This window comes from Schistocerca gregaria, chromosome 9, assembly GCF_023897955.1.
Source record: "Schistocerca gregaria isolate iqSchGreg1 chromosome 9, iqSchGreg1.2, whole genome shotgun sequence".
Lineage (NCBI taxonomy): Eukaryota > Metazoa > Arthropoda > Insecta > Orthoptera > Acrididae > Schistocerca > Schistocerca gregaria.
The window spans coordinates 108871633-108877632 of record NC_064928.1 but is presented as its reverse complement, the minus strand read 5'-3'; the positions used below and the strand labels follow the sequence as shown (position 1 = coordinate 108877632).

Here is a 6000-nt window from a genome sequence, read left to right as displayed (position 1 = left end):
CATTTGTAAGAAGTGTCATGCTTTAAGTTATTACTGACAAAGAATCCCTCCATCACTCTGTCACTGATATTGATGCAGTTTTTTCATGTATTTAATGCTCACCTATGCAGAAGTGAATTCCTTGTCATAGCATAGTGCCACTGAAAAATGCCTCACTACAAAAACAGTTGTGGGAGAAGTTACAGGTTGCCACCATAAACATTAGCAGGTGCAGAGTATTGCTAAGAAAGCCACACATGGTATGCTTACTATAGCAGAAAACAGTGCCCCATCATAGGAATGCATTACTGAAAATATCTTGCTACCAAGTCTGTTGTGATAAAAGCTGTAGGTTACCATTATAAACATTACCAGGTGCAGAGTACTGCTAGAAAAATGGCACACACAGCAGTGTCGCTAACCTGTTTTTATTTATGAAGTAATTCTAATTTCAAGTGATTAGATGAAACTTTGTCCACACCAAGTAAGCTATAAGCAGACAACAGTTAGGATAGTAGCAGTCATCACTAATGGGACAAACACAGAGAAACAGTTTCACCTGTGAGACATTAGCTAGAATACAAAACAGCAGAAAAAATTACAAAAATTCACTGTCATAGGAAAAAAAAATCATGTTACTGGCATTTTTCTTCTTCCAGTAATTTAGTTTCTTTTTTTTTTAGCGCCAGAATCTTTAAATTTTTAATCCTCAGCTCCTTCTTATGTTCAGCCTTCATTATGCGTAATTGGACCTCCAGTAGTTCCACTCTCTTCTTGCACACACTTTCAATTACTGTTCTCGAACCTGAAGGCCTCGGTTTTGTAGGCGTCCTGCGACGATGCCATGTATTTTTCGGTGTGAAAATGTTTTCATTGGGTGGATCAGGAGACTGCAAAACAGTCTGCAGCTGGGTGACAGCCACCAGAACATTCTTTGATGTCTCTTTACTTTGTATTATGTCAGGTGTGTGGGAAGTGCTAGGTTGTGTGCACTTTGCTAACTCAACCACTGAAGCAGATGGTGTGTCCTCACTGCACAGCACTGCACTCTATGTTAACAACATCCACAGTCATACTAAACTGTGCATCAGAATCGTATGCATTTGTTGGTTTTTTGGGTAGGCTCCCCCCCAACTTGTTTTATACACTTCCACCTCTTCTTCGACAAGATCTTTCTGAAGTCTTCTTTTCATGTTTTCATAACAGGTTTTCAGCCTGTCACAGGATCTTTTTGTCACACCTGAAATTAAATAAATGTTGTAGTTTGAAGTACCATAAATTAATTCTTATATGATTTACATTCATAAGTCCATTTTGAATTCTGAGACTCTTAACTTATAACTGCAATAAAAATCTAAGATCTATATATATGGCTGTTGTTTACAAATCAGTTCATTAAAAAGAAAGTGCTATAGTCATATATGAAGAATACGGCTCAGGGCTAACTGAGAAATTTATGTTCACAATTTTCAACAAGAAAGCTCCTGTTAGTCACATAATATTTAGTGAACAGTGGCACAGCATTGGATTTTAAATTTAAAACAAACAAAACAATTATAACTGTAAATGTACATAGCCGTATCATGTATTTCAGTGGTATGCCAATAACACTTTCAAATTTCAAACTAAAAGCCAGAGTGTGCCGTATCCTATGCTTACGATGGACCCAGAAAAGTTGTTAACTTACCAGGAGTAGAATTAAATTGCGCCTCCACATGGGACCACATTGCCTGTTTTCCTTTTAAGCTGCAGCTGTCAGTTTACTTATTTTCAAGACCGGATGCATTTGCACCCACCAGTTCAAGAAGTACATCTATCTCGTACTTCGAGAAATTCAGTGTTGTTCTTTTATTCTCCATTATTTTCCAAAAAAAGGAACAGATCGAAAATAGGTACCAAGGTACATATATACACTTCTGCTTGTCGACAGACAACAAAGCAAAGAGAGAATTTGACACCAGTGATTATTTGTGCAATTTGATGTTTACTAAAATCCTTTGTGTCGTCAGGGCAAGTTCCATTGCAATGTGCAGAGTTTAGTGTGGTCAAATGCACTTTTTGCTGACAATGGTTTGCTGACCAGGAATTAACGTTGGTGCACTGCAGGAACATTTTAAATGCAATTTACTTTTAACCATGATTGCGGGACCTTGGTTATCACGCTTTTTAACCGGGGTTGGTGCACTCTGTGCCCTTGGTAGCTGAACGGTCAGCATGATGGATTGTCAATCCTCTGGGCCCGGGTTTGATTCCTGGCTGGGTTGGGGAATTTTCTCCACGCAGGGACTGGGTGTTGTGCTGTCCTCATCATCATCCTATCATCCTCATCGACTGTAGGTCACCAAAGTGGCATCAAATTTAAAGACCGGCACCTGGCGAACAGTCTGCCAGATGGGGACCCTAGCCATACAATTAAATAAAATGATCAATATGGTTGTAGCTCGTTGGCCACAGTTGGATATATATTTCTGACAGTAAAAGATTATGATCTATATGTGCTGATTTCACCAATAATTGAGTGAGTCATGCTTTCATATGCAAGTTACTGCATTATTTAGAAAGTGTGTATGTTATCTAGCATATGAGTTGGAAGCTGTTTGCTAATTTTATTTCAGAAACCATCAGGCTGCAAAGGGTGGTAACGCATACTCAGTAGCAGATGCCAATCTTGTCACAAAAATATGAGCATTACACTGCTGTTTGGGCCTACACTATACTGTTTTTAGAACCACAGCGAAACTCCTTAAAGATTTCTTATTCCTGTCTGTCATGTAAGAATTATGACGTGCCATTGTCAACATGAGGGATGTTCAAGTAAGTAATGCAACACTTTTTTTCTGACAGCAGGTTGGTTTTATTTAGGCTTCCAATAGACCATAGTATTCCTCACTGTTTTTGCTACAAAACCCTACTTTTCAATGTAATCTCCATTTAATGCAACAGCCTCACACTACTGCCTTACTGGAAGGGTCTGGATCCCGCATAGTACCACTCCACTGGTTGAAATTGGAGCCAACTTCTTGCTGCATCAATAACTTCCAAATTATCCACATACTGCTTCCCACAGAGTGCATCCTTAATTGGGGCAAACAGATAGAAGTCAGAAGGTGTGATACTCGGACTGTAGGGTAGATGAGGAAGAACAGTCCAATTAAATTTTGTGATCTCCTCTCGGGTGCACAGACTTTGTAAGGCCTTGCATTGTAATGCAGAAGGGGAAGTTTATTTGCATTCTGAAGGTGTCCATGCAATGCAACATTGCAGGAGTCACAGCTGTGTGCACCCAGCTGGCACACGGAAGATTGGACAGGTTTACACGACTTTGCTGCAATGATGACAGGCACCTCACTCAACAACTGACTTGCTTTTGTTCACTGCCAGGTCTCCACAGACATTCTGCAAGCACCTATGAACATCTCTGATGCTCTGCTTTTGCACCAAAAGAACCCCAATGGCTGCTTTCTGCTTGGAACACATCTCTGTTGCAGATGCCGTTTTGAAGGCTACATACAGGGCCACCAACTATCAGAGCTTCATGAAGCAGGAATATTCCATGACATCCCACAAATAAATTACACATTTTTTCAACCAAAACTGAATGCCCCTCATATTTTTTAATCAGTTGAGCACTGTTCCATTTATCAAAAATCAAATGCGGAAGGCCGATGTGGCAAAGAAGTGCCTTAATAAACAAATGTTTCACTGATTAAGAAGATACCACTTGAATTAAACTGAGTGATAAAATCATAATTGTTCTATCCTGAGAAATGAAGAAAAGAGAGGGAACAAGCTGCACTTTGGACAAAACAAAGGCCTTTACAGTGTAGGAGCAGTTAAAAAGGATGAAAGACAGAGGAAAACAAGAAGGAAATGAAATGAAAATGAAACAGTGCCTCTAAGGTCAAATATCAACATTTTAAGTAAAAGATTAAAAAAAATCCCAGGCAGATTTAAGGTTTTGTTGATAATTACGAGTTTTAGAATGGAGCCTTTTACCAAACATCATTAGCCATAGCCCAGGGTGTGAGTCGTTTTGTCACAGTGCACTCGTACAACCATTCAGGAATTAGGTGCATGATCCCAATGTACTAAAGGTGTTATTAGTAGCCCAACATTGCATTAGGTGGATATACATTTATTTTGTCCAACTCCTCCAAGTGAAGGATCTACAGGCACTTCCACAATTTCCATTAAAAACTTCTAGAACTTGTAGAGGGGACCGAGTACATAATAACTTTGAATAGGAACTCATGTTTGGAAATGTGATCCATCGATGCTACAGAGTGTGAGAGTGTTAAGTTATAGTCGCTGGTGCCTGTAAATGCATGCAAGTCTTTATACAGAGTGATTCCATGATGATGTTACAAACTTTCTTGGACGATGGAGATGGATAAATGTATCAAGTTGAGGAATAGGGTTCCTGGCCCAGAAATGAACAAGTCAAAAATTACAAGTGAAAACTGTTTAGATAGCTCTGATAGTGGAATTCATGTAACACAACAGTTGTTGTTAAGAATGTAGAGTACACAACTTTTAGAGGTGGTAATATAAACCAAAACAAGAAACAATGTCTAGTAAACATGGGCTCTAAAGTGCATACCTGAGGAGCAGTGAGTACTCGTTCATCTTCGCTACTATGAAATGCATCTCCTTTATTGAATAAGTGCTCATTGCTCCTCAGGTATGCACTTTAGAGCCCACCTATAATTTCCCCCCCACCCCCCATGAACCATGGACCTTGCCGTTGGTGGGGAGGCTTGCGTGCCTCAGCGATACAGATGGCCGTACCGTAGGTGCAACCACAACGGAGGGGTATCTGTTGAGAGGCCAGACAAACATGTGGTTCCTGAAGAGGGGCAGCAGCCTTTTCAGTAGTTGCAGGGGCAACAGTCTGGATGATTGACTGATCTGGCCTTGCAGCATTAACCAAAACGGCCTTGCTGTGCTGGTACTGCGAACGGCTGAAAGCAAGGGGAAACGACAGCTGTAATTTTTCCCGAGGACATGCAGCTTCACTGTATGATTAAATGATGATGGCGTCCTCTTGGGTAAAATATTCCGGAGGTAAAATAGTCCCCCATTCGGCTCTCCGGGCGGGGAGTACTCAGGAGGACGTCGTTATCAGGAGAAAGAAAAGTGGTGTTCTACGGATCGGAGCGTGGAATGTCAGATGCCTTAATCGGGCAGGTAGGTTAGAAAATTTGAAAAGGGAAATGGATAGGTTAAGGTTAGATACAGTGGGAATTAGTGAAGTTCGGTGGCAGGAGGAACAAGACTTTTGGTCAGGTGAATACAGGGTTATAAATACAAAATCAAATAGGGGTAATGCAGGAGTAGGTTTAATAATGAATAGGAAAATAGGAATGCGGGTAAGCTACTACAAACAGCATAGTGAACGCATTATTGTGGCCAAGATAGACACAAAGCCCATGCCTACAACAGTAGTACAAGTTCATATGCCAACTAGCTCTGCAGATGATGAAGAAATTGATGAAATGTATGATGAGATAAAAGAAATTATTCAGGTAGTGAAGGGAGACGAAAATTTAATAGTCATGGGTGACTGGAATTCGTCATTAGGAAAAGGGAGAGAAGGAAACATAGTAGGTGATTATGGATTGGGGCTAAGAAATGAAAGAGGAAGCCGTCTGGTAGAATTTTGCACAGAGTATAACTTAATCATAGCTAACACTTGGTTCAAGAAACATAAAAAAAGGTTGTATACATGGAAGAATCCTGGAGATACTAAAAGGTATCAGATGGATTATATAATGGTAAGACAGAGATTTAGGAACCAGGTTTTAAATTGTAGGACATTTCCAGGGGCAGATGTGGACCACAATCTATTGGTTATGACCTGTAGGTTAAAACTGAAGAAACTGCAAAAAGGTGGGAACTTAAGAACATGGGATCTGGATAAGCTGAAAGAACCAGAGGTTGTGCAGAGTTTCAAGGAGAGCATAAGGGAACAATTGACAGCAATGGGGGAAAGAAACACAGTAGAAGAAGAATGGGTAGCAC

The 6000-nt window shown here is 40.2% G+C and overlaps 1 long non-coding RNA gene across 1 annotated transcript in view; it reads right to left on the bottom strand.

Moving 5' to 3' along the window:
- Positions 1 to 391: 391 nt before the first annotated feature.
- The window catches only part of LOC126291996 (uncharacterized), a 30871-nt gene continuing 25262 nt past the window's right edge, over positions 392 to 6000 (bottom strand). The window contains exon 4 of the long non-coding RNA XR_007551971.1: positions 392 to 1219. This is a non-coding gene — a long non-coding RNA (uncharacterized LOC126291996). The remainder of the gene's footprint in view (positions 1220 to 6000) is intronic.